The sequence below is a fragment of the Cryptomeria japonica genome, chromosome 1, assembly GCF_030272615.1.
Source record: "Cryptomeria japonica chromosome 1, Sugi_1.0, whole genome shotgun sequence".
NCBI classification, from domain to species: domain Eukaryota; kingdom Viridiplantae; phylum Streptophyta; class Pinopsida; order Cupressales; family Cupressaceae; genus Cryptomeria; species Cryptomeria japonica.
Window position 1 is genome coordinate 396,857,801 of NC_081405.1, and position 21,659 is coordinate 396,879,459.

The 21,659-nt window shown below is 36.9% G+C and overlaps 1 non-coding gene across 3 annotated transcripts; it reads right to left on the minus strand.

The window, feature by feature from the left end:
- Nucleotides 1–6,903: 6,903 nt before the first annotated feature.
- Nucleotides 6,904–8,148, minus strand: LOC131074666 (uncharacterized). Of its 3 annotated transcripts, none has more exons than XR_009372026.1 (3): nucleotides 7,601–8,148; nucleotides 7,278–7,385; nucleotides 6,904–7,194 (listed from the first exon to the last, which is right to left on the minus strand). It is a non-coding gene; the product is annotated as an uncharacterized LOC131074666 (transcript). The 3 variants fall into 3 exon arrangements; XR_009372025.1 differs by having other exon boundaries at nucleotides 7,580–8,148; XR_009372024.1 differs by lacking the exon at nucleotides 7,601–8,148 and having other exon boundaries at nucleotides 7,278–7,567.
- Between the last annotated feature and the right edge of the window lie 13,511 nt (nucleotides 8,149–21,659).

Here is a 21,659-nt window from a genome sequence, read left to right on the forward strand (position 1 = left end):
ACACATTTTAGAAAATCCTTGCTATTCAAGTTAAAAACCCTCCCTCCCAGCCTACACCTTCAAGGACACCATTAATGGCCTCAAATAGATGCAAGAGTACAAGGGATGGCTTTCAAATCCTTCTCATCACTTGTAAACCCCTCAAAGACATGGATTGTGTATAAATGGACATGATTTCAATCATGATTCCATGTAAAGCTTATGCAAGTGGACATGGGTGACCTAGTGAACCTATTGACCGGTATGGCATTCCCATACAACTTGCATAGTGAGATCATAATGATATATATGCTTGAAATATTAAAAAAGGTTGTTCGTTGGCTGGTCAACAAGTTGTGGGCATTGCCTTGCTATGGTGGTGTTCTCCATTCTTGATCAAGTGATCAATCAAAGGTGTTGGTTAAGTTCTCATATCAAGTGAATATTGCAATTCAAGGAAAGGTGTTGAATGCCAGAACTTCTCCATGACATAAGTGTCTCCATGCTTCTTAAGATTAACTTTAGGAGATGAATATACTATATTTATTCATGAGGCCACAATTGTTGGTCTATTATTGTAATAGTTAGTTGATTACTCATATAGATTGTAAAATGTATTAGTGCATTTGGTGCAACCTTTTGATTGCAATATATAGGATTACCCTATTGAATCCTAAATTACTATATAGAATTTGTCATGAATATACGTAGTTATATAAAGGAATGTGTTTATTCAATCATAGAGCTTAGCTTATGGTTCATGAATGAACTAGTTTCCATTTTTTGTTCACAAGTGTTTGCATGAGAAGCCTAAAACTTGACTCTATTGCCCAATGTGATCAAGGCATTGGTTGTTATCGCTTGTCCACCACCATCATAATTACTCGACTCAAAAACTCTCCCTTTTAGTTTTAGTGTAGGTTATGTTTTACACCCTCGTGATTTTATGATGATTACCCACAATGAATCTTGTGAGCTACTAATAGGTCAAATCTTGTGTGTCATGTGAGAGTGATTCCTAGGTGCATATACAATATGCAATGCCAAGAAGATTCATCCTAGGTTGTACAAATCATTCTACATCCTTCGTGCATATGTATCCTAGTGTTCAATTTGCTTTACATTAGGTCTTTTAGGTTACTCATGGTTGTCATTAGGTCATCATTCGTCAAAGCTCAAGTTACACATCTCCATTCCATTAAGACCTCAAGGGAATACCCCCTAGGTTATATAGAGCTTGAAGAAGACAACAATTTTCCCCAATCCTATGAACTAGTTCAACACCACCATCATAATTAAGACTCAAAAACTATCTCCCTTTTAGTTTTAGTGTAGGTTATGTTTTACACCCTCATGATTTTATGATGATTACCCATAATGAATCTTGCGAGCTACTAATGGGTCAAATCTTGTGTGTCATGAGAGAGTGATTCCTAGGTGCATATACAATATGAAATGTCAAGGGGACTCATCCTAGGTGGTATAAATCATTCTACATCCTTCGTGCATATGTATCCTAGTGTTCAATCAGCTTTACATTAGGTCTTTTAGGTATGCTCATGGTTGTCACTAGGTCATCATTGGTCAAAGCTCAAGTTACACATCTTCTCTATTCCATTAAGATCTCAAGGGAATACCCCCTAAGTTATATAGAGCTTGAAGAAGATGACAATTTTCCCCAATCCTATGAATTGATTCAACACCACCCTCTCCTTGTTGATGCATCACTATCACTGTTTAAGATTCTCTGTTCCTATTGTGGCACTAGAGAAAGCGTGTAGTTTTGAGCACCAACAATAAGAGCTTGAGGTTTGGTTGTTGGCAATTAGGTAAACCAACAAGTGTAAGTCTCGTCATTTAAATAGCAAGTTTTATGTCAAGGTAGGGGAGTTCTATATCAAGTCCTCGTTGAACCAAGCAATCTCTATTGAACACTAGTGTTGTGCGAAGCTTTTATCATTACATATTTTCTATGTTGCGCAAGCACTATGATTATAGTTGTTGATATTCTATAATAGTGTAGAGTTTTAATAGCAGATACAAAAATACCATGCGAAGTTTTGTAGAAAACTCTTCCCTTTAGACTCCTCATAATTATTTTAGGAATAAAATGTTGCTACAAGCACAAAAGAATTTGCTAATGGTGTCTCAAATAACCTACAACTACTTTGAACTTTCTGCCCTTTATTTAAATAATTCTTGAATCTTTAAAATCAAACCTTAGACAAGATGCTAGATACATATATTTCATCCTTACACATTCATCATTAAATGATACTATTCTATAGAGAATGTATTACATTAGAAAAATAGATGGAATTATATTCTTGGAAAAAAGTTAATTAAATTGATTATAAGTTAATTTTCAAAATCCCCAATAAAGCTGCCTTACAAATGCTCTTATTTTTTCTCTTTAAGAAAAGCTATTGGGAGTAGAACCAAAAGGAATAGATGGAGCGAGAAGGTGCATATAAAGCAAAAATCTGAAAGCACTTAACTTTTTATATAAACATCATATTATGTTTTTCAGCATACAAAGCAAAAATCTGAAAGTATTTAACAAACTTTTTATATAAAAAATTATATTATATTTTTCATCATACAAGAAGAGAGGCAACATATTTTCTAGGGGTTGGGGAGGATTGCATGCAATGACTTTTGGTGTCTGGATGCATTTGGACAGCAGTAGCTCTGACTTCTGACTGTTGCTGGTACCATGTCCAAGTTGGTGCCTCTCCTCTAGTCTGGGGATAGGAGTCGATATGCCATTTCACACATTTGTGAGGGCAATCAGCAATAGGAAAACACATTGTATTGATTGACCTCCTTGTAGAGACTTGTTGCTTGTTTTGTTGAATTGCCTCAGTTAGCTACCTTCTTGCTTTTCTGATACTTAGGATCTGTTCACTAATATCACCTCCTACTATGAAAAATCAAAAAGGTTTTCCTTAAAATTTGAATGCATCCATTTTTGCTCTTCAAACATTCTTCAAGATTATGTTTATTGTCCATTCGGTAGGGGATGTACAATACAAGTAGAGGAGCACATTTTTGTTGAAGGTCTTAATCGACTCATTTGGATTGCATAGCTTGAATCGGTGTCTAAAGGCTGTCATTAGTATTTGCCAGGGCAACGTGAATGTAGAAGTAAGCATATTGAGAAAGAATGCCATATATTGAGAAAGATAGCCATAAGGCAGAGAAAGAACTAGGTGGAATATAGGAGCCGAGGCTATCTTTCTGTATTATCCTTTTCACAGCAAGGATGGAGTCGAGTACGGAGCTATTACTGCAGAGGAATATATATTAGTAATAGTACGGTCAATGCCCAAAACCATGCATGTAGATCTATGTTCCACGAGGATGGTATCTATGTCCCCCATTGCATTTCCAAGATAGCAGGATGGCAGAGGACGTCCCTAGTTGTCCCCAAATTTTCCCAAAAATTTGAAACATCCCCAAACTGGCCTAGAATGTTAGGAAATGTATGCTAGACATTTGGTCAACAGGGCACAGCCAGGAACGCAGCCAGGGACAGACTAAGACATTCCTCGACTGTCCTGGAGATGTCCAGGTGCCCTGGATTGAAAAGGGAAAATTTTGCATATTTTTTAGGAAAAAAAATAAAAATACTTGAATCAATGAAAAAACAACTCTTAAAAAGGCATCCTAGACGTGCAGGTATAGTAGATGATGACTGTAAATACTTCAATTCTCTAAGCAATTCTTATTGTATTATGCCTGTAGTTAACTAATATTTATATATGTTTGACTTCCAGTTTGTTTGTGCTTATTTGAAACTAATCGTGCAGTTCTAGTAGATGGCAGCTGCAAATATTTAACTGAATCTGTATCTCCTATTGCAATTTGCCTACAATAAAACATCATATGTTGCATGGTTGACCTTTTAGGCCATGCCCATTGATCTGATGTTAGGATCTATGACTGTTGCACATGTATGATTAACTATTACAACGATTAAACTGAAGGTCTTAAAAACGTAATTGAAATGCTTAAATGATCATGACAATAATAAAGCGATGAATTAACAAAGAGAGAAAGAAGAGAGAAGACAAGAACATGAATTGATAACGGAGTTCACCAATATGGCTACGCCTCCGGGCCCCTCTCCAACAGAGTGACCGATCCTTGATTATGCTCCAACAACAGTTACAAGGTCTTCAACTTGGACAAGTTACAAGTCTCCTGATTACAATGAGTACAAAGTCGTCCTCCTTCAAATGCAATAACAAGATGTTAGCCTTCCAACTTGCATAGAGATGAACACTCAAACTCCATAAAAACTTCTCTCACAAATTACCACTAACTCAAACTCCCCACTTACCCCTCTTTTTATACACCATGTTTGCCCAATTTGGCTTAAAACCAAATGATTTTAAAATCATCCATATCTCCTCTTTACAACATGTAATCTTTAAAAATCCCCCTTAAATAACATTAGAATCTTGTTAATTTGTCAAGAATAACCCTAACCCGTCTAAAATATCCCCATATAATATTTTCGGGTTTATAATTTTCATTTTATGTTTAATTTTGGGGCCCGAGCCCTCCAATCTCGGCCTTATCTCGACGGGCTTCTTTAAATAAATTATTTTCCCTTTTCATCCCGAAATACGCGGGCGGTTCAATGGTAGAGAGAAGAGTGTGAAACGTTGGGGTCAGGACTTCGAACCACTTGAACCCCAAATATCGGCCCCAACATACTTAAAATAAAACAAATGCCCCTTTTAGAATAGAGTGCATCGCGTGGTGTATTGGCTGAGAGGAAAAGTTGGAGATGAGAGGTTGCGGTTTGATTCCCCCAACCAACTTTTGACCAAACAAACTGTCTGTTGTAGGAGATTTTCCTGGGATTTCATGTGGGCATCCCAATTTAAGCATATCCTCCTGGATCACCCATTTTCGAGGAGCACTACACTTTGTCATAAAAATAAAAAATGTGATTAAAACCTGATCTAGATGTTTTTGCTTCATGCTTGCAATTCGCATGAAAATATAGGGCAAGGAGGATTTGTGTCGATAATCATTTTTTCAAGTAGTCCATAAAATGGTACAGGCTTTCTGTTGAGGGGGCAGATCACAACCAAGAAATACAGATCCATGCAAAGCTGCAGAAATTATGTTGAAGCATATATTCCAGATACAGAGGAACGAACTACATTAAATGGTACACTTTTAGTTGAGGAGGCTGTTCATGCAGAAATATAGGACTAGAAGATATATACTACAGTCACTGTCTTAATGATAAATATTGTTGTCACTGCCGTCACTGTCTTAATTTTGATATTATGTATAGTTCAAATTGTAGAAATTTGAGTATCCCTCTATAAAATTGGCTCCAGACTGCCATCCCCAAAACGTGTCCCCTGCCATCCTTGTCCCCATCCCCAAAGAAACATGGAACATAGATGTCAACAAAAGATATATTGTGACTTAATCTGTACTCTGCTCTGAGTGTGCTTGCTGCTAGCAGTCTATATTAAATTTAATCCTCCCCATACAAAGAGGTGTTAAAAATTCATGAAGAGCCAATGATGAGCACACGATTATACTGAGAACAGGGGGTGAATCAGTATAATACTACTAACTGTTACTTTTTCAAAACTTAATCAACTACAATAATCATAACCATACAAGATCTAGCAATTATAAACACAAGATTTATATGGAAACCCTTACCGAGAAAACCACAAGAATATTGCTTATATAAACTTGTCTTGCAAACTTCGTAGGCGCTCGTAGGCGCCAACCCACAGGAGACACCAATCCCCGAACCAACCCCACAGCTAAGCACCAACTTAGCAAGAGACACCAATCTCTCCTTTAGGAAGCACCAACTTCCAAATTCCTCAATGGATGAAATTATCTTCACAAAATCTGAATGTACATAATCTTTCTCACAAATCTGCTCTTAAATGATGCAGTCACTATCATACACTTCCCTTCTCAAATCTGCATGCACTGTCCTTTACAAATCTGCCATAAGTCTACTGTTAACTTTCTTAAATCTGCTCTTCTATGACTGATTTTCTTCTTCACAAAGTCTGCATTATTCTTCCCCATAATTCTGCTATACCTTTTCAAGTTGGCCTTAATTTATTTTGATCTTCCTTATAGGTAAGTCGGCCTTGATAAATTATTTTCTTAAACTTCTATTCCCTCAAGTGTGGTGACAAGAGAAGGGGTCAGCCTATATAATATCACTCAGTTCGGCCCGTATAATGTTATTTTAATTTCACATTTAATCATATTAATAGCTGCCTTAACACAAATAAAATCTCTGCTCTTGGAATTACTTCGTTAAGGATTGCTGCCTTTAAATACTTATAAATTCTGCCTTTTAATTAGATATCTTTGTTGACTTTTTCCACCTTTTATGAATCGCAGCCCTTGAAAGATTTCTGCCTTTTGTCTCACCTTAATCGCTGCTCCTCAATGCTCTATAATCACTGCTTCTAAGAGTCATCTTAATCGCTGCATTTCTTTGATTACATTCATCTATCTTCAGTTTTATCTCTGCTCATTAATTTGCAATTGCTGCCTTTGTATTCTTCTTAATCACTGCATTTAAACTCTTAGTTTTGCTGCTCTTGTGAATCACTAATACACACATAACTTGAGTGATTAAACCTTTATTTGTATGCCTGTCTTGGATGCTAACATTGAGGTCCGCCAGCATATGAAGATATGCATGTTGTGGACGCCATAATAATGTGGGTTGGCCCTCGTCAATATGAGGGAGGCCGGTCCTTATCAATAGCAGAATCCTTAGTCACATGTTTATTTGGAGCTTACTAATGATCTCTTTGACATCAATTCCATTCTTTTTCATATGCCTTTGACAAACTTTGACATCTAAGACAAATAATCCAACAGCCAATTCCATCACCATGCAAGTGTAAATATAAGAATATAGAGATTGGCACCTTGAATATTTTGCGTCATCAATCTGATATTTTCCATCAATACAAAAGAAACTCAAAAAAAATTATTCAAAAGAATTAACGAAGCAACTTGTACATATCATAAGAAAAATTCAGAAAGCTAAACTAACATTATATAAGTTTATAGTACTTTACAATTCCATCATCAATGGATATATTATTTTATAATCAACCGAACAATATTTTCAGAGTACTTGAAAGACTTTGCTGTTTCTCTCAAGCACTGATTTTTCTCTGGACGAGACCAGCCCTGGCAAGACACAATTTTTTTTGTAAGAACATACTGATAAAAAAGTTTCAATATAAATTTCTGAAGCAGCCACTGAATCTCACCTCAGCAACTTTGTTCAACTTCTCCTTCACATTCTTTAGCATTTCAGAAAGATCTCCATCCCATTTATAAAATTCCAGCTCTCTTCCATCCAATAATTTCTTTGCAACCTTTATGGCATTTTAAAATTTATATACAGTATATATTATAAAATGCATAAATGAAAAGCTGAAAGCAAATCAATGAAATGGATGATTGTTATTTTCAACATGAAGTATTGGGTCGGTTACTTATTCGCCAAAGCTTCGTGGTTAAAACAAGAATGAAGATTACAGAGTTCACAGATGGTGCTTGTATCACATACCAGAAAAACTGGCTTACATACCCTCTGACAGTGCAAAACAGCTAGAACATTTTGTTAGCAGATCTTAGCAGAATATGGCAGACCTTTGTTGCCCCTCTCTGCATTGACAAGGTACCCTAGTAATCTAGATGCTCCATAATCATTGTTACAAAAATATGAGAAATTGTGACTCGTTAGAATTTTGTTTCTTTCTAAAGAGAGGCTCAAATTACCTTTTAATGGAGATCATTTTCCTTTGCGGCTACAGGAGCTTGAATATTTAATGATTAAGAAAACAGACTATACATATTATCTCTGGAATTCAGAATTTTTAAAGGATGGTAACTATTTGAAAAATAGTGCAAAAGCAGAGATGCTGGCTCTGTTTACCTTTAAGTGAGAGGACCTCTTTCATGTGACCTCTCAGATAAATTTTCTGTTTGGTTTAAAATAATGTATGGGCAGGGTTTAGAAAATTAAAGCTTACAAAACATTATCTGTTGAGACTTTTGGTCAGATTACTTTTAATTTGGAAAAAAAAACACATCTAGACTACATTACAAGCTACTTCCATAATAGTCTCATGAATGTTTACTTTTATTTATCTCAATCCATCTAATAATTAACAAAAAGATGCAAATCATATACCAAACATGCAAGAGGACCCAAGCAGCTAGGCAATCAATAGTCAATACTTATTTACTGAGATAATTCAGTTCATATATGAGCATACTTGAGGATTGTGACAAGTATCTATCATGAAAAAATATGTAATTGAAATGAAGTCCCAGATATCAAAAACGAAGTAGACTATAAAAATGAAATTTACTACTTATTTTTTCCTCCTTATGTCAACATACACCCTTACATTGCCATCACATCTCTTCGTCATTTATGTTCCTGCAGAAAGCCATATCCAGTTCTGTTTGGTAGAAGAGAATCTTGTGATCAACAAAGTCTATTTATATGAAGTAGCATTTAATAAAAAATGAAAACCAGTATCTCCAGTCATGCAGATTCAGCTTTGAATTTGTATCGTTATGCCTATTGTCAATAGTTCTTGTACATCTTGTACTGCAATTGCTTGGGACTTTGCTTCCTCAATTCTTTGCAAGATCTACTTGTTAAGTATTTGAATTCAGTACCATTATGGATGCCTTTGATTGGCATACACTTAATTTTTGACATTTGATTAGTAAATCAAGCCAGTATCTCTGAATTAGTCAAGGAATAACTCCTGGAATGACTAAAGTATTACTCTCTCCTTAGTAAACCCCTTACTGTTACGTCCTTGTCCTTGAAATAATCCTAGCTTGATCTTCTTAGTGACCAGGGTGACTACTTGGATTTCTTGGCAGTCACTTCATAGAAATTTTAAAAATTTAATGGTTATTCCAAAATCATAAATAATGCCAAGTGAATACTAGACTGCTAGTTTTGTAGGAAACCAAAACTGTGTTGCTATCCTACAATAATTAAATGCAGCTGTCTTGTTGCCTTCCAGGCACAGATATTACACCAAAGTGCTAATGAGCAGTACTCTTTTTTCCCTAGCACAGAGAAATTTGTATATCCATTTAGTGCAGCATTTTGTACTAGCTCTCTGAGTCAAGGCATAAGAGCTGTCCTATCCTTACAAACTATGCACTCCACTTTCTGTTGAGAGATCATTTACAAGCTTCAAAAAAGCAGTTCCTGAAATGGTACACTTCCCCCTAAACTTTGAGATGCCTAGTTTCATCTACGTCCCTTATTGTGATTCAAACTTTAAATGTGTCATCTTTTATTGTGATTCAATCTTCAAATGTGTTGTGCACCTATGTACAGCATATCACTAGCTTTCTATTAAAGGATATTTTATCCCTGACCTCTAAGTGTTATGTTATTAATTCTATTGTGTCTTGAATACCAAGAATTCATGAAGGGTTTAGTCATGGGTTAAGTAGGTTTTTCTTCCCACTGAGTATGTACAGAAGGAAAACCCTAAATGATGTATCCCTTTTTAATACCATTTAATATTGCAATATAGAGATTGACCTGTTGACCATTTGGTGGAATTGATTATGTGTTGCGTTCATGTTTTGTCATTGATGCCAACACTAGCTGTTTGGATGCTTTACCGGCACCCTTCTGGTCCCGGTAGGTTGAGTGGTTTCTGGTTGATTTGGATCCGACATGATCCGGTAGGCTCCGGTATAGTTTGGTTATAGAATTGGCTTATTCATGATACTCATGTTCATATTCAGTAAATTGGTTTTGATATGATGATCGGATGCTATCTTGTTTGCTTAGAAGCGTGGTTTTTGGTTCTGGTGAGGGTTTCACTAGCAGAGTTTTTGATGAATTGCATAAGTGGTGTTGGTGCAGCTTCTGGTGGAGTTTTGGGATGCTGTTGGGATCATGTTTGAGACTTGGCGGATGGAGATCATTGCTGTAGCGTGTGGACCTATGCTGGGTCCCGGTTGATCTAGGTTATGGACTGGTTTTAATGTAGCATGTGGATTGGACATATGTTTCCGGGATGTCTTATGTGTTGAATATTATTTGTTTGGTCTAAGGCCGACATGGTTTGTAATTATGTAATTAGTTTATTATCTGGTGGCCGACCTAATTGTTAATGGTCGAGGGTTTATATATATAGATGTAAGATCTCATTGTAGATCATATATAGGAATGGGAAAGGAATGTAATATGCGAATAATGTAATATCATTCAAGTAGAGGATTTGGTCAATCATTGGAGATGAAATTGGGTTTATGTAAGAGGATTTAATCCTCCGGTATTGAGCTTAACCGGAACTATACTCAAGCATAGGAGATGCTATCTTTTGCAATTCAACACTTCTCCGGATTGTAGTCTGGATTTCTATGTAGCCGGTGAGGCTCCTTTTGTGATGAGCAGTGCGCTCTAGGCTCTTGGTCTTCCTGCAAGTGCAGGCCCCTCAATTGTAATTCACATACTTACTGCAGAAGTATTATTTGACTGTGGGTAGGCTTCCCACCGTGGTTTTTCCCTTTACCAGGTTTTCCACATATAAATCTTGGTGTCATGTGGATGATATTTATTCTGTGATTATTGTTTATGCTTAATTGGTTTAACTGCAATTCCAATATTAATGTTTTGGGTTCCGATATTAAAGTTTTAATTGCTAATGGTTCCGGTAATCTATGACAACTAATTCACCCCCCCACCCCTCCCCCCCCTCTCAGTTGTCTTCTGGTTATTTGAACTGTCTAACAATTGGTATCAGAGCTTTGGTCCTCTCTGCAGAAAGCTTAACCGCTTGAGGAAAATCCTATGACATCTAATAGTTCAAGTTCATCCAATTCATCTAGAGCTATCTTTCAGAGAGATATTCCTAGGCTTGATGGAACAAATTCCATAGTATAGAAGATTCGGATGGAGACTCATCTGAGATGTCTTGGCAAGGAGATTTGGGAGATCACACAGAATGGTGTCACACCTTATAATCCGGGATATGGCAATCCTCCTCCGGCAAACCTGGATAAGGAGCTTGAGAATGATTGTAGAGCAAGAGAAGCCCTCTTGTGTGCACTTTCTGATCAGCAAATAATGGGATTAACCGACAAATCATCTGGAAAGGCTATATGGGATAAGTTGGAGACTCTTAATGAAGGTGACCCTACAGTGAAGATTGCTAAATTTGATGGTTATCGGGTGAGATATGAAAACCTGAAGATGGAAGAAGATGAAAGGATTACTGCATTCATGGAAAGGGTAAAAGAGATTGTTATGGGAATTCAACGTTGTGGTGGAATTCTGAGCGAAGATGAAATTGTTTCTAAAGTTCTGAGACCTTACCACTGGCTTACAAAATGAAGGCTACTGCTATTAATGAGTTGAGAACAATGGCTAATACATCTGTCAACAAAGATACCTTGGTTGGAAAATTATCTGCTTTTGAGCTTGAAGAATTTGGACCTTCTGGAGCTGTGAAGACTGAACCTGCTTTTCATGCATCTACATTTGCAACCGGTAAGCAAGATTGGAAAGCTTTATATGCAAAGGAATTAGAAGATATGAAGAGAGAAGATGATGAGTTTGAGCAACTTGAAGCACTATTTGCTAAAAGAGTACCTAAAGGACCGATAGGAAGTAAGTATGAAGGAAAAACACCTTTTAAATGTTTTGCATGAAATAAGATTGGTCATTTTGCATCTAGATGTCCTGAAAGGAATTCAAGATTTGAAAAAAGAGTCAAAAGATCTTTTAAGCCTAACCCTGGATATCAGAACAAGTATAAGTACAAGAAAAACAGAGACAAATCATGCTACATAGCGGATGAGGAAGGCATTACTGATTCTGATGATGAACCGGCAGAAGAATCTGCTAGTGGTTCCGACAATGGGAAGGAATGGGTGTTTTTGGCTATCAAGAAAGATGATCCGGCACTGGAAGAGAATGTACCTGAAGAGAAGGCACTTGCTACTAAAATTGAAGACAAGGATGAATGGGTAATTGACAGCGGTTGTTCACATCATATGACTGGAGATAAAGGGAAGTTTCTATCTTTGCAAGAATTTGATGGCGGTCTAGTTAGATTTGGAGATGACAAAGCATGTATGATCAAAGGAAAATAAACTATATCATTGGATGGTAAGAACAATACTGACAATGCTTATTATGTTGAAGGTTTAAAGCATAATCTTTTGAGTGTAGGACAATTAGTGGATAAGGGATTTCAATTACAGTTCAAGGATGGAAAATGCAAAATCATTAACAGATCTGGTTTGGAGATTGCAACCAGTACACAGACAAAAGACAACATATTTCATTTGAATTCCGGTGAGAACACATGTTTGATTACATAGATTGATGAGAGTTGACTATGGCATAAAAGGCTATGTCATGTGAATTTTGATTGCATTGTAAAGATCAATTCAACTAAGGCAATTAAGGATATACCTAAGATTATGAAGCCCTATAATCCGGTATGTAAAGAATGTCAAATGGGTAAACAAGTCAAAACCTCTTTTAGGAGTATACAAGATAAATCAAATGATGTTCTTGATCTTATTCATACTGATTTGTGTGGCCCTGCTAGAGTTAAAAGTTTTCAAGGTGATAGATATTTCATGCTAATCATTGATGATTATTCTAGAATGATGTGGGTTACTTTTCTAAAAAAAAAATCTGAGGCATTTGAAAAGTTCAAAATCTTTAAGGCTAGTGTGGAAACTGAAATAGGATTGAAGATTAAATGTTTGAGGTCAGATCATGGTGGATAATTCACATCCGGTGAGTTTAATAACTTTTGTGAGAAACATGGTATAAGAAGACAATTTTCTGCTCCCCGGACACCTCAATAGAATGGAGTTGTGGAAAGGAAGAACAGAACTATCTTGGATGTTGCTAGAACAATGATGATGGAAGCTAGTCTACCTCATATCTACTGGAGAGAAGCAGTAAGCATAGTGGTTTATACATTCAACAGAGTACATATCAAAGGAGAAACCGGTAAGACAACTTATGAATTATGGTTTGGCAATATACCTACAGTTAAGTATTTCAGAATCTTTGGTAGTAAATGTTATATCAGGAGAGATGATATAATTGGCAAATTTGATCCTAGATGTGATGAAGGCATATTTCTTGGTTATTCTAATAAGAGAAAAGCATATAGATGTTATAAAAAGAGATTGCAGAGAATTGTGTAGAGTGCTAATGTCAAAGTAGATGAGCTGAACAGAAGTCAAATCAGAGTTTATGAGAAGGAACCGGCAGTGGAAATGATTCTATCTAAACCAGTAGCACCTTTACCAGAACAGAGTGTTCAACCAGTTACTCCGGCAATATCAAAGAATTCTATAATGACCGAAGATCAGGGAAAAGGAACAGAGAGTCGGAGGACTCCTAGGTATGTGAGATTGAATAATTTAGAAGATCAGATCATTGGGGACAAGAGCAATGGAGTAATGACAAGAAGAAGACTGGCAACTAATGAGGTATGTTTAATTTCACAAGTTGAACCGGTATCAATAATTGAAGCATGTAAAGATGAATATCGGTTGAAAGCTATGGAAGAAGAATTAGATCAGATTGAGAAAAATAACACATGGACTTTGGTTCCCTGGCCTAAAAATAAAAATGTTATTGGAACTAAATGGGTTTTTAGGAATAAAATGAATGAGGATGGTCAAGTTATAAGGAATAAGGCTAGATTGGTTTGTAAAGGATATTCTCAGAAGGAAGGAATTGATTATGGAGAGACTTTTGCACCTGTAGCTAGGATTGAAGCTGTAAGATTATTTCTTGCCTATGCTACTTATAAAAACTACAAGGTTTATCAGATGGATGTTAAATGTGCATTTTTTAATGGGGATCTTGATGAGGAAGTTTATATTGAGTAACCTGATGGTTTTTCACTATCAGATGATACAAACATGGTTTGCAGGTTAAGGAAAGCTTTATATGGATTGAAACAAGCACCCAGAGCTTGGTATGCAAGGTTGGATAAATATCTTTTGAAGCTTGGTTTTACCAAGGGTAATGCTGATAGTAATTTATATTATAAAATCAATGATGATGATATACTGATTATTGAAGTATTTGTTGATGACATTATTTTTGGAGGTGAAGATAAGTTGTGCATAGAATTTTCTAAAAAATATGGAGAAAGAATTTGAGATGTCTACGATTGGGGAAATGAATTTTTTCTTAGGTTTGCAGATTACTCAGACTGACAAAGGTATTTTTATCTATCAAACTAAGTATGCTAACGAATTGTTGAAGAAATTTGGTATGGGAGATTCTAAACCGGTAAGTACTACTAGGGTTACAAGTGAGAAATTGACAAGAAAAGATGTTTCTACACTGGTAAATCCTACAAGATACAAATCTATGATTGGAGGTCTTTTTTATTTGACTCAAACTAGGCCGGACATTATGAATGTTGTTTGTATTGTTTCAAGATTTCAGAGTGATCCTAGAGAAAATCATGAGAGTGCGGTGAAAAGGATTTTTAGATACTTACAAGGTACATCAGAATATGGTTTGTGGTACCCTAAGGATGATGACTTTACTTTATGTGCATATATAGATGCTGATTGGGCTAGAGATGTTGATGACCGGAAAAGTACTTTTGGTGGAGCTTTCTTTTTTGGAAAGAAGTTGGTTTCATGGATCAGCAAGAAACAGTCATGTACTTCTTTATCTACTGCTGAAGCTGAGTATGTTGTTGCTGCTACTAACTGTACACAAGTTTATGGATGAAGCAAATGTTGAAGGATATAAAGGTGGATTGTGATGCACTAATAATTATTCACTGTGATAACTTTGTTGCTATTGATATATCAAAGAATCCGGTATTTCATTCTAAGACAAAGCACATATCTATCAAATACAACTTTTTGAAGGAAAAGGTGGAAGCAAATGAAGTTAGATTGGTTTATGTGAACACTAAAGAGCAGATTGCAGATATTTTCACTAAACCTTTGCCCAAGGAATCGTTTGAGTACCTGAGAGACAGATTGGGAGTTTCTGCCCCTCCGGTAGAGACTTGATTGATGTGGTTTGGCATCAGTCCGGTATGCATTATCAGAGATACTATTCATTCCAGCACTAATGTGGGGATCTACTGCTCAGGGGGAGTAGTCAGCTTTGTGATTCAGTGGTTTATGTTTTTGCTTTGATATTTTTGTCATATTTTTGGCATTGATGTCAAAGGGGGAGAGATATTGATGTGAAAAAGAAAAAGTAAAAGGGGGAGAGATATTAAAAAGAAAAAGTAAAGGGGAGAGATACATGTATAATCTAGAGCTTTACAGAGATATTATTCACAGGGGGAGTTTGGTCTTTATTTCAGAGCTATATGCGGGAGACTGTTGCCTATCTTCCATTGGGGGAGACTTGTTGGCATTTCTTGGTACTTAGATGTTTTTCACATCTAGTGTTGCCATCAATGCCAAAGGGGGAGATTGTTGGCCATTTGGTGGAATTGATTGTGTTGCATTGATGTTTTGTCATTGATGCCAACACTAGCTATTTGGATGCTTTACCGGCACCCTTTTGGTCCTGGTAGGTTGAGTGGTTTCTGGTTGATTTGGATCCGGCATGATCTGGTAGGCTCCGGTATAGTTTGGTTATGGAATTGGCTTATTCATGATACTCATGGTCATATTCAGTAAATTGGTTTTGGTCTGATGATCGAATGCTATCTTGTTTGCTTAGAAGCTTAGTTTCTGGTTCCGGCGAGGGTTTCATCGGCAGATCTTTTGATGAAGATCTTTGATGAATTGCATAAGTGGTGTTGGTGCAGCTTCTGGTGGAGCTTCGAGATGCTGTTGGTGATCATGTTCAAGACTTGGCAGATGGAGATCATTGATGTAGCGTGTGGACCTATACTGGGTCCCGGTTGATCTAGGTTATGGACCGACTTTAATGTAACGTGTGGATTGGACATATGTTTCCAGGATGTCTTATGTGTTGGATATTATTTGTTTGGTCTAAGGCCGACATGATTTGTAATTAGGTAATTAGATTATTATTTGGTGGCCGACCTAATTGTTTATGGTCGAGGGTATATATATATAGATGTAAGATCTCATTGTAGATCATATATAGGAATGGGAAAGGAATGCAATGTGCGAATAATGTAATATCATTCAAGCAGAGGATTTGGTCGATCATTGGAGATCGAATTGGTTTTATGTAAGAGGATTTAGTCCTCTGGTATTGAGCTTAACCGAAACTGTACTCAGGTATAGGAGATTTTATCTTTTGCAGTTCAACGCTTCTCCGGATTGTAGTCTGGATTTCTATGTAGTCGGTGAGGCTCTTTTTGTGATGAGCAGTGCGCTGTAAGTTGTTGGCCTTCCTACAAGTGCAGGCCCCTCAATTGTAATTCACATATTGTAGAAGTATTATCTGACTATGGGTAGGCTTCCCACCGTGGTTTTTTCCTTTACCGGGTTTTTCACATATAAATCTTGGTGTCATGTGGATGATATTTATCTGTGATTATTGTTTATGCTTAATTGGTTTAACTGCTATTCCGGTATTAAATTTTTAATTGCTAATGGTTCTGGTAATCTGTGACAACTGATTCACCCCCCTCCCCCCCCTCTCAGTTGTCTTCCGGTTATTTGAACAATCTAACATGACCATCGTGTGAGGGATCTTCTATTGTACTGTCAGATTTGACGGTGCGATCCTGATCCATAAAGGATAACGAAAAATTGTAATAAACGCATATATAGACATGACATTTTGTTAACCGTAAAAAGGATCCAAAATCTAGACAGAAGACATAACGGAGCTGTCATAAAACGGAGCAAAAAAATTGTAAAAGGATGGCACTGTGATCACAGTAGCGTCCATGTCAAAATTGTGACTGCAGTAGTGACCCCCAACTGCATAACTCAGAATACAAAATGAAAAGACACAGTATCACCACCAGCAAATGCAGGAATTCTTCTAAGGCCAAAAAGAACCATTCTAGCAGTCTAAGTTTACAAAAGAGATAGAAAGCATGTGTTTGGGGCATGTGAGGATATAAACTAAGTTTTATTGGTCAAAGGAACGGGTAGCTTGCATATTAAATATAGGTTGTAACGGGTAGCTTGCATCCAAGGAGCCTATTGTTTTGGTAAATTGCTACATTAAATATAGGTTGTAGGGTATTTGCCACTACCATAAAGCTGGTTTTTCTCCCTTATAAGGGTTTCCAAGATAATCCTTGGACATTTTGTTTAGGATTCTTTATATTGCTATGCTCCCCACAAATGCATCCCTTGCCAAATTTGGTTCCATCCCCCATAGGGGATGTTTTGGGCATGTGGGGACGGGTAGGAAACATCTGCACCCCATCCTCAAATTTGCCAAAAAAAAAGAAGGAAACGTAGTAGGTACTTATATTCTTTTTAGGAAACGCTTGGGTGTGTTAGGGGACAGCTAACCTTCCCCTATGGCCCAGCCATATTTCAGTCATTTTAAAAAAAACACAAATCTGAAAAAAAAAAAGGGGGGTGGGGGGGATGGGGAGCCCACAAGGACCCCACACCCCTTTAAGCCAACCCTAACTCTAAAATAGCCCCAATGACAACTAAAAACTACTTATTTTGACATTTTTTCCAACTTGTTAAGAAGACAATAGAGAGAGGGCAATAGTGAGAAAAGAGAAGAACAGTAGGAAGAAGGCAAGAAAGCCTCAAATCTACATCATTTAAGTTTACTATCCCTTGTTCATTTGCTCATTTAATTTTTTGTTTTTTTGAAAGCTCCAAATACTTCGGGAGGGCTTTTTGTTCTGTATTTGCACTTTCAGCTGTGTTTTGAAATTTCAACCTAAAAGCAATGAGCAGCAGCAAGGGTGTAATATGCCCCTTAATTTTTTTTATTTTTAAGACAACAAGATTCACCCATTAAGGTTAGAATAATCAAACTTGCACAAAAACGAAATGCTGAAAGTAACCCTTTCACTTTCTGGTCATTGAGAGCCCGGTATGGGAGGGTGAGAGCATACGGTGTCAAGGGGATCGTTAGCTCAAATAACTGCTGGAAATGAAATCTCAAATACAATACTGGGCGGCAAGCCAACCCCTTTCACTTATCCAGCGGGTGTAAGAACTTCTACAACAGTATGGCAGTGCAACCAGCCAATTAGACTATTACAACTGAAAGAACAAAAATCACCCGACCGCTTATGCAGTGGGAGGACTAGAAATAAAATTACAATCAACTCAACTGCTTATTCAGCGGGAGGACAGTGTTACAATAGATAAGAAGGCGGCAAGCCAGCCTCTTCCACTTATGTAGTGGGACAAGAGTAACAATCCAACTATATAGCTGTTAGTACTACTAATCAACTTTACAATGCAAACATGGATTACAATATTACTAGAATCACTATTCAAACTAGGCGGAAAGGCCAGCCTCTTCCACTTATGCAGTGGGATAGCAGAAAGACAAAATGTTGTTGTTAGTACTACTAACTAGCATTACAATGAATATAGAATTTGACAACTAAGTGCTAATTAAGAACTAGAAGCTACAACACGAACTCCAAACATCCTCTAACAACCCAAACAATTCACTCTCAAGAACTCACTCAAAATCCAACTTTCGAAAAATCTGATATAAAGACAGCAAGCTGGAAATGCATAACCAGCAACACCAATCCACACCAAAATGCTTCTAACTTACTCCAAACTCACTCAAATCTCCCCTCAACACACCCAAACTGACAATATGCGTTGAGTGACCAAGTGCAAACTGGAATATAGCAGCAACATGACCCCAAACAAACAGCACGCATCCCAATGCACCCCCTAAAAAGTACGGCTAGGCTGAAAAGGTATGATTTGCATTTAAAAATTGAAGACTCAAAACTAGGGGCTGAAAACTTACAAATTCCATCGCCCAGTGCATAGAAATAATCAAAGCCAATACCCAGAGTCAGCAGGAGCTCGCACGGAGACTTAGGAGTGAAAATATGCTTCAGCCATGATGCCATCCAGCAACCAAGAAACACACAAACTCACACAGAAATAAGAAAACCAACTAATGCAATCCATTCTTAATATGATCTATCTATTCCTCTGAATGAGAAATAGTCTCTCCACAGCTAGCCACTATATCTCAAGCACGAAACTGACACAGGCTAGGAAGCTCACAACTTCGAAGCACAAGTTTGGCACGATTCCGACAGCACTTCGTTATACAAATTTCATGGATAGTCTCAAATGAAGGCCAAGGCACTTATTTATAACTTCTCCCAAATCGAACCTCCTTTTCTCTCCAATGTGGGACTAAACAATGACATTCAAATTCACTTTAATTTGCATTTCATTTCATCCCTTCACCAAGTCGTTCCATTTTGCCTAGACAAGACACTCTATTAAAATGCAAATAACACATAATGTGAGCGCCCAACAAATAATTGAGAAAATGACTTTAATATAACTTAAGCAATCCCTTTAATAAATCATCCATATTGCCTTAAGTTATAATCCAACTTTAAACAACATTTTCCAACTAATCGACCCCCTCAAAGTAGCAAATAAACTTCATAAAAATATCAATAAAGTGTGTTATGGCGTCCAAGGTTATAAAGTGAATTATTTCATAAAATTAACTTATTTCTTTCTAAGGCGTCCATCATGCCTTATAAATGATTCATTTATAAAATATTTTTCCTCAACCATGAAGTCGCCCAACATAAGCTCAGACTTGCCAAAATAGCTCCAAAAATGTTGGAAGACCAACTGCTCAAACTGACCTGCCGAAAATAGCCATCTGAACTAACTGCTAAAACCCTGCTAAAAATAGCACTTACTAAAAATAGCATACTGCTAAAAATAGTAAGTGTGTTCAAATGCATTTAACCACATTCTGAGCAGTTGTCACAACTTACTAAAAATAGTAAGTCCGAAAAAGTCTTCAGATTTGTTTGCATGTCACACCATCGCGAGGTTCTCTGAAAACCCATAAAACCTAGAAAAATAAGTTGTCCTCGCCCCCACTTACTAAAAATGGTAAGTTTGAAAAAGGCCTCAGATTCAATTGCATGTCACACCATCGCGAAGCTCTCTGAAAACCCAGAAGGAATCCAGAATCAGAACTATGAAACTCTAACATGCAAGCCACCAAAACTGTCAAGGCATCCTCCTAGAAAATAGGAAACCCCAATTTCTGCCTCTAATTGACCAACGGGTCTCAGAATTGGCCAACGGTCCTGTTGACGTGTATTGTGTACACTATCAAACACAGAATAAAATACCCAAGGGTACCTTATCCTCTCTTGAATAAAGCCTCTGAATGCTGAAGATATCACAAAAAGGATCAATCAGGGTGACTTCAAGGTTCTTCGTTGTAGGATCTCTACGTGTGGATAAGCACCAGTGGTCATTGTGAATGTTGTTTCTTCAAGGGGTCTTACGCACTTTGAAAGCTGGTCTGTGTTACTCTTACTTGACTGCAGGAACAGGAATTTTCCTAATATTAACAAATTCTCAAAAAAAGATCAAAAGATAGGGTTTGCAAGAGATGAATTCTAATCTAATCCTAAGAGTGACTCAATGTAGGCTAGACTTGGTAAGATTCTACCAATTTCAGTATTGCCAAGGAATTACAACTTTACTGGAATTGATGAGATCTTCTAAGGTGATTAGTGATTTTCAAATCATCAAGAATTATAGATACTACCATAAAGATACATATCAATAGTTCAATAATGATTGAAGGTTCAAGCAATCTAAATATCTCCAGTTGACCACACAAGGCATTCTTACAATCAGTAAGAAGCTAGTGGTTTGGAACGTGAATCTCACCAAAGATCAAGCGCAACACTTACTCCTTCGAACTTAAATACTACTTCGACTGAGAATGATTCAAGAAAGTAAACAACCATGAAAATAGCCACAAGAATTGCAATAAAACACCATAACTTCAATATTTTATTGATCTCAAAGCTAAAATAGACAACAATTGTTCGAAATTCTTCCTTCACTACTCAATCTTGCTACAAAATAACTTTCTTCTCTCCAAAGCTCTAACTATTATCTATCTCCTTCACATCTAATTTCTAATGACAAAATGAAAATGAGTGAGGGTATATATAGCATCCTCAATTACAATGAACGGCCCAGATCAAAAGAAGATCAACGGCTGAGATTCTGACACCTAAACCCTAATTAGGGTTTGTTACAAAAAGTTCCCTTTTTAGATGAACATTATTAAATGCATAGCCAAATATTTAATTGGCACAAAAGTCGAGGAAACATAGACCAATGATAATTAAGATGCCACATCATTCTATAAAAACCTTTCTTCTAGAACCTTGTTCCCTTTCCAATGTTCTTTCTTAGCATATGCAACGAATCTGGACACAATTCCTTCAACTTCAACAATGGGAATCTCAGGAAGATTCTTCATGCGTTCCTCCAAGTGGATAACCTGATCAAAGGCAGTGAGAAGAGCAGCTTCCCATCCAGGTTCGAGTTCTTTGATCTTCTCAATCAGGAGCATAGTAGTGAACATTAGATCCCGCTGCTCATCTGTGATGACATTGTCATCTTTGCAAAAGATGACCTTGACTCTCTCTTCCAACTCTTGGAGGTCTACATCCGTCTCAACTTCGATC